We start from the raw sequence: 5,885 nt of genomic DNA, 5'->3' as shown, positions 1-5,885 counted from the left end.
TGAGAGAGTGTCAGTGTAGTTTCCACTTACTCTGCTGCCATTTTGAAATCTTCCAACAATTCCTTTATGGCAAGCAAATGCAGCTCAGCATCACTTGTTGCATGTAGCAATCACATCTCTTTAGTCTTGGTCAGTCTGGAATATCTAATTAAAATATTTTATTGATTAAAAATCCTATCTACCATCTGACCCTTCAGCAATTCATATTCTTTTTGCTGGTGGAGGTTTTTTCTTGATGTTGATAAGTACTCACTAATCAGGTGGTGACTGTTGCAGGATGGGGTAGGTGTGCCAATAACTTAAAATAAGACTATGAAATTTGTCTTATAAACTACAGTTATGCATTATTTTTAAATATTTTTTGTCATATCATTAATCTTCACAGTATTTTCATGAGGATTATATTCTGTGTCAAGAAACCTCTTTTGTTATTCATCTATCAGAAGCAACTCCTTATCCATTAAAGGCTTATTATGAAATGGAGCCAATTCAGTCACATCTTTAGGCTCCACATCTAATTTTAGTTCTCTTGCTCTTTCTACCACATCTGAAATTACTTTCTCCACTGAAATCTTGAATCCTCAAAGTCATCCATGAGAGTTAGAATCAACCTCTTTTAAACTTCATTGAATATTAACATTTTTACTCTTCCCATTAATCACAAACATTCTTGATGGCATTTAGGATGGTGAATCATTTCAAGAAGGGTTTTTTTTAAAAAAATATATTTGTTTTTATTGATTTTTTACAGAGAGGAAGGGAGAGGGATAGAGAGTTAGAAACATCGATGAGAGAGAAACATCTATCAGCTGCCTCTTGCACACCCCCCACAGGGGATATGCCTGCAACCAAGGCACATGCCCTTGACCAGAATCGAACCTGGGACCCTTCAGTCTGCAGGCTGAGGATCTACCCACTGAGCAAATTCGGTTAGGGCTCCAGAAGGTTTTAAATATACTTTGTCCAGATGCATCAGAGGACTCAATATCTGTGGCAGCCATAGCCTTACAAAATGTATTTCTTTAATAATAAGAATTGAAAGTCAAAATTACTCCTAGACTATGGGCTGCAGAATTGATGGTGTGTTAGTAGGCATAAAAACAACATTAATTTTGTTGTACATATCCAGAAGAGCTCTTGGGTTTTCAGGTGCATTTTCAATGAACAGTAATATTTGAAAGAAATCTTTTATTCTGAGTGAAAGGTCTCACCAGTGGGCTTACATTATTTAGAAAACTATGTTGTAAACAGATGTGCTGTCATTCAGGTTGTGTTGTTCCACTTATAGAGCACAAATCAGAGCAGATTTAATATAATTCTTAAGGGTCCTAAGCTTTTCAGAATTATAAATGAATATGGGCTTCAACTTAAAGTCACCAGCTACATCAACCCCTACCACAGAGTCAGCTTATCCTTTGAAACTTTGAAGCCAATTGTACTCCTTTCTAGCTATGAAAGTCTTAAATGGTATCTCCAGTATAAGGCTGTTTCATCTACATTGACAATTTGTTGTTTAGTGTAGCCACTTTCAGTAAGTATCTTAACTAAATCTTCTGGATAACTTGCTGCAGCTTCTTCCTCAGTACTTGCTATACCTTGTATTTTTATGTTATAGGCATGGCTTTTTCCCTTAAACCTCATGAACTAACTTCTGCTAGCTTCAAACCTCTCTCTTTCTTTTGCAGCTTCCTCACCTCTCTCACCCTCCAAAGAATTGAAGAGACTTAGGACCTTTCTCTGGATTATCCTTTGGCATAAGAAAATGTTATGGCTGTTTTGATCTCTCCAGCACACTAAAACTTTCTCCATATAAACAATAAGGTTGTTTTGCTTTCTTATCATTTCTGTGTTCACTGGAGTAGCACTTTTACTTTTCCTAAGGAGCTTTTCTTTGCTTTCAGAACTTGGATAACTGTTTGGCATAGGAGATCCAGCTTTCAGCCTGTCTCAGCTTTCAACATTCCCTACACACTAAGCTTAATCATTTTTAACTGTTGATTTAAATTGAGAGACATGCAACTCCTCCTTTCAGTTGAACACTTAGAGGCCATTGTACAGTTATTAATTGGTCTAATTTCAATATTGTTGTGTTTCAGGGAATAAAGAGGCCTGAAGAGTGGAAGAGAGATTGGGGAACAGCAGGTTAGTAGAGCAGTTAGAATACATACAACATTTTCCCATTGCATTCGCCCTCCTATAGAGTCATGGCTCATGGAAACGCAAAACAATTACTATAGTAACATCAAAGATCACTTATAACAGATAACCATAACAAATAATAATGAAATAATAATAATAATGAAAAAAAAACAAATAATAATTTTAAAAAACAAGTACTATTTTAAAAATTTAAAATATTGAGAGAATTACTAGAATGTGACACACAGAATGAAGTGAGAAAATGCTGTTGGGGAAATGATGCTGATGGACTTGCTCAACAAGGGTTGTCTCAAACCTTTAATTTGTATAAAACACAGTGTCTACAAAGCACAATAAAGCAAAGCGCAATAAAATGAAGCATGCCTGTGTAAGAAACCTGAATTTTCTGTAGGCATCAATTAATTCTTGTGGACTGGATGCTCGTATGATTTATTCACATGTGCAAATCTCAATTTGCTTTTGGTGAAACAAAACCAAGCAAAGGAATTCTGTTTGAGTCATACTGGAATCAGTCATGAGGGCTGGTGAAAAGTTCATTTTGGAATCTGGCTGTGTGTGGGAGAGGTGGCCACAGCCCCCGTGGCATGCTTTTGGGTAAGCTTAAAATTGTGAATATCTGTGTAATAACCGTAGTTTTCCAAGAAACAATATTTTCATGAAATTTTGGCATTTCAAGCTATTACATCTTGTCTCTTTCTATAGTGTAGTTTCAATCCCATAGCTAAGAATGTCATTCTAGATAGTGAGAATTTTATGAGACTTCCTCTATCTTTTTGGACCAATTTTAGGAGCTGCCAAAGCAGACAATCCACCCTGTATTTAACCCCCAAAGGGCAGAAAGGTGGAAACATGTTTTATAACACTCTCAGCTCTTTTTAAGTTGGAGGCATGCTGACTTTCTGGCCTTGTTCCCACATATAGAGACAAATGAGATGAAGCCTACTTTTATCCCTGTTCCCAATGCTCCCCCATCTAAGAATCACAAAAAAGTAAACTATCCTGTTGGAAAGAGGCCCTGCTTCTTTCACCAGGTCAGAAGTTTAAAGGGAAATAATTGGATGCAGTCCTTAAACTGAGCATTTCCTTAAGAACAATGTGGCTGGTATTTATAATAAGAAAATAAGGAATTTGTGGAGGGGTTTAAAACATTTAATTAAAAAAGAAACGTTTGAAAGTTCCTATTGTTTGTTTTTCTGTATCATTAACACATTATAGTGCAAATAGTAAAATAGTTAACTGAAGGATAAAGCATTTTCACCTTTTATGTGTTTGAAGTATTTAGCATGGATCTTCCTATTGGCCTCCAAATGTTACTCTTCAGTTTCAGAAATTAAAGGAAATTTGGCACATGGCACAGTTAATTCTGTGAAGTATGGATGGAATGGTATGCTCTAAAGCTAACATGTGTATAAATTTTTGTGAGAAGTTATTCTGCCTCAAGAGTGATAATTTTAGATTTGTTATCATGATAAGAAACAAGTAAAGTCAGGTAGAAATGCTTAATTTATTGGTGCCTCTTCAATAGATTCTACTTGCCTCTGGGGTTAATTGAGTCTTGCACATTGGAGTCCAAATTAGAGTAGACATAGAGACTGCTCACAAAGTTGGATGAGGAAAACTCTTTCATTTAAAAGAATTTCCATTAAAAGAATTCTGAGTAGATTGATTCTTTTTTTTAACCTCTAATAATATTGAGATTTTATTTTTCAAAGCAGTCTAAGGTTTATAGCAAACTAGAGGGAAAGAGAGAGATTTTTCATTTAACCCCTCCCCCATACATACATAGGCTCCCCTATTATTAACATCCCCCACAAAAGTGGTACATTTATTACAATTGATAAATCTACATTGACACATCGTAATCATCCAGTGTTCATAGTTTACATTACAGTTTATGCTTTTTGTTTTACATTGTATGGGTTTGGACAAATGTATAATGACTTGTAGCCATCATTATTGTATCACTCAGCATATTTCCACTTTCCTAAAAATCATCTGTGTGCCACCTATTTATCTCTTCTCCAACTCCAACCTAAATTGGTTCCTTTTTAAGTGTTAATTTTGATTCTTTCGGGAGAGATTTAAAAAAAATCTCTATTGGGACACTGACTCAATATGTCAGGCATAGCAGTATAGATTCCCAAAAGTATAAAACAACCCCAATGTCATTTGACCCAGATGATAGTCTTTCTTCACACCCTGAAGTAGAAAGACTTTTCATTCATTCAGTCTCCACTATGCTTGTGCCTCCCAATTATCCATCTCTCAAATCTTCTGGATTATTTTCCAAGTGCAAATCAAGTACAGTATACCTAAATTTATTTCTTATTTTCCCCAACTTTTCATAATAACCTCTGTCTACAACCACATGCCACAAACAAGATAAGATTAAAATGCCAGGTAATGTCTTTTTACATTTTTTAATTAAAAATTTTTAAATTACAGTTTACATTTGATATTACTGTATTTTTATTAGTTTTAGGTGTACAGCATTATATATTTTACTCGTGTTTCCCTTGATATTCCCAGTACCCAACTGGCACCATACATAGTTATTACAATATTATTGACTACATTTCCTATGCTATACTTTACATTCCCATCACTAATCTGTAACTATCAATCTGTACTTCTCAATTCCTTCACCTTTGTCACCAAGTCCCCAAACCCCGTCCCCTCTGACAGCCCTCAGTCTGTTGCCAGTATACTTTTTTTTTAAATCTGGTATTAAGCTTTAATGTTTTATGAAGAGTCTGTCAGGTAATACAAAAAGGCACTGATGATATTAAATAATTTTGGAGTTTTATAATAAAATTAAATCACTCAGGGGAGATGATGTCACATTTTCAGAAACTTTGATCATGACACAATTTGAAATGTAATATGCTGAAATAATTTTTAATATCACCTTTCAATTATATTATTATGATTTTTATTAGTTTGGTATTTACAAATGCAGCTTGTACTAGTATATCCAGAATATTTATAAAATAATGCTTATTAATAAACTCACCACAATGAATTTTTTACTATGTCAAAATAAAAGGAAACAGAAAAATAAAGAAATGTTTCCAATTTCAATGACTTTGTTGAGAGAAACTAAAAATAATTTATGAAATGAAAATTATTTTCATCTCTCTATACCAAGTCGGATACAGAGTGAGGTTTTGTCATTTTTGCTTTGTATATTTATACACTTGCTTAAGTAATTATTCTGTATTTTAGACATAATTAGTTGGTCACTGTGGTCACTGGTTTTCTTATCATAGTGACTGTCCATTGAGCTTCTGGAATAACTACTGACCCTGGATCCCAAAGCAAAATTTTGAGTGACTCCATAATTCTATATATAACAGTAATGATTCATTTAGCCACAGGTAATATTTCATACTGATGATAATAATAAGTTATCACTACATGACAATTTTAAAATTTGAAATCACAAGGAAAAGAATGACACTCCTGGCTTCATCACTCCTACCTATGAATGATTTGATAAGTCATTTAAACTTTTCATTTACAACATGGCTTTTTCAAAGTATTCTTCTATTTTAATTATCTGTGTATAAATATAAAATTTTAGTATACAAATATCAAATAAATCAGCAACATTAATTTGCTCTTGAAATTTTGATAATTTAAATCAGTACCAATGATGATCTGCAATTCCTTCCTCTAATCAAAAAACAAACCAAACATGTCATGTTTTCTCTCAGCATATCAAG

General features: G+C 33.9%; 1 pseudogene; it reads right to left on the bottom strand.

Annotated features, from left to right (window-relative positions):
* Positions 1–350: 350 nt before the first annotated feature.
* LOC139002621 (tigger transposable element-derived protein 1-like) lies at positions 351–2,051 on the bottom strand (annotated as a pseudogene).
* Positions 2,052–5,885: the final 3,834 nt, after the last annotated feature.

The sequence above is a fragment of the Myotis yumanensis genome, unplaced genomic scaffold (assembly GCF_028538775.1).
Source record: "Myotis yumanensis isolate MYYU_CA2020_CCGP unplaced genomic scaffold, mMyoYum1.0.hap1 SCAF_2, whole genome shotgun sequence".
NCBI lineage: Eukaryota > Metazoa > Chordata > Mammalia > Chiroptera > Vespertilionidae > Myotis > Myotis yumanensis.
The sequence above is the reverse complement of the archived record's forward strand: the minus strand, read 5'-3'. Positions and strand labels throughout refer to the sequence as shown.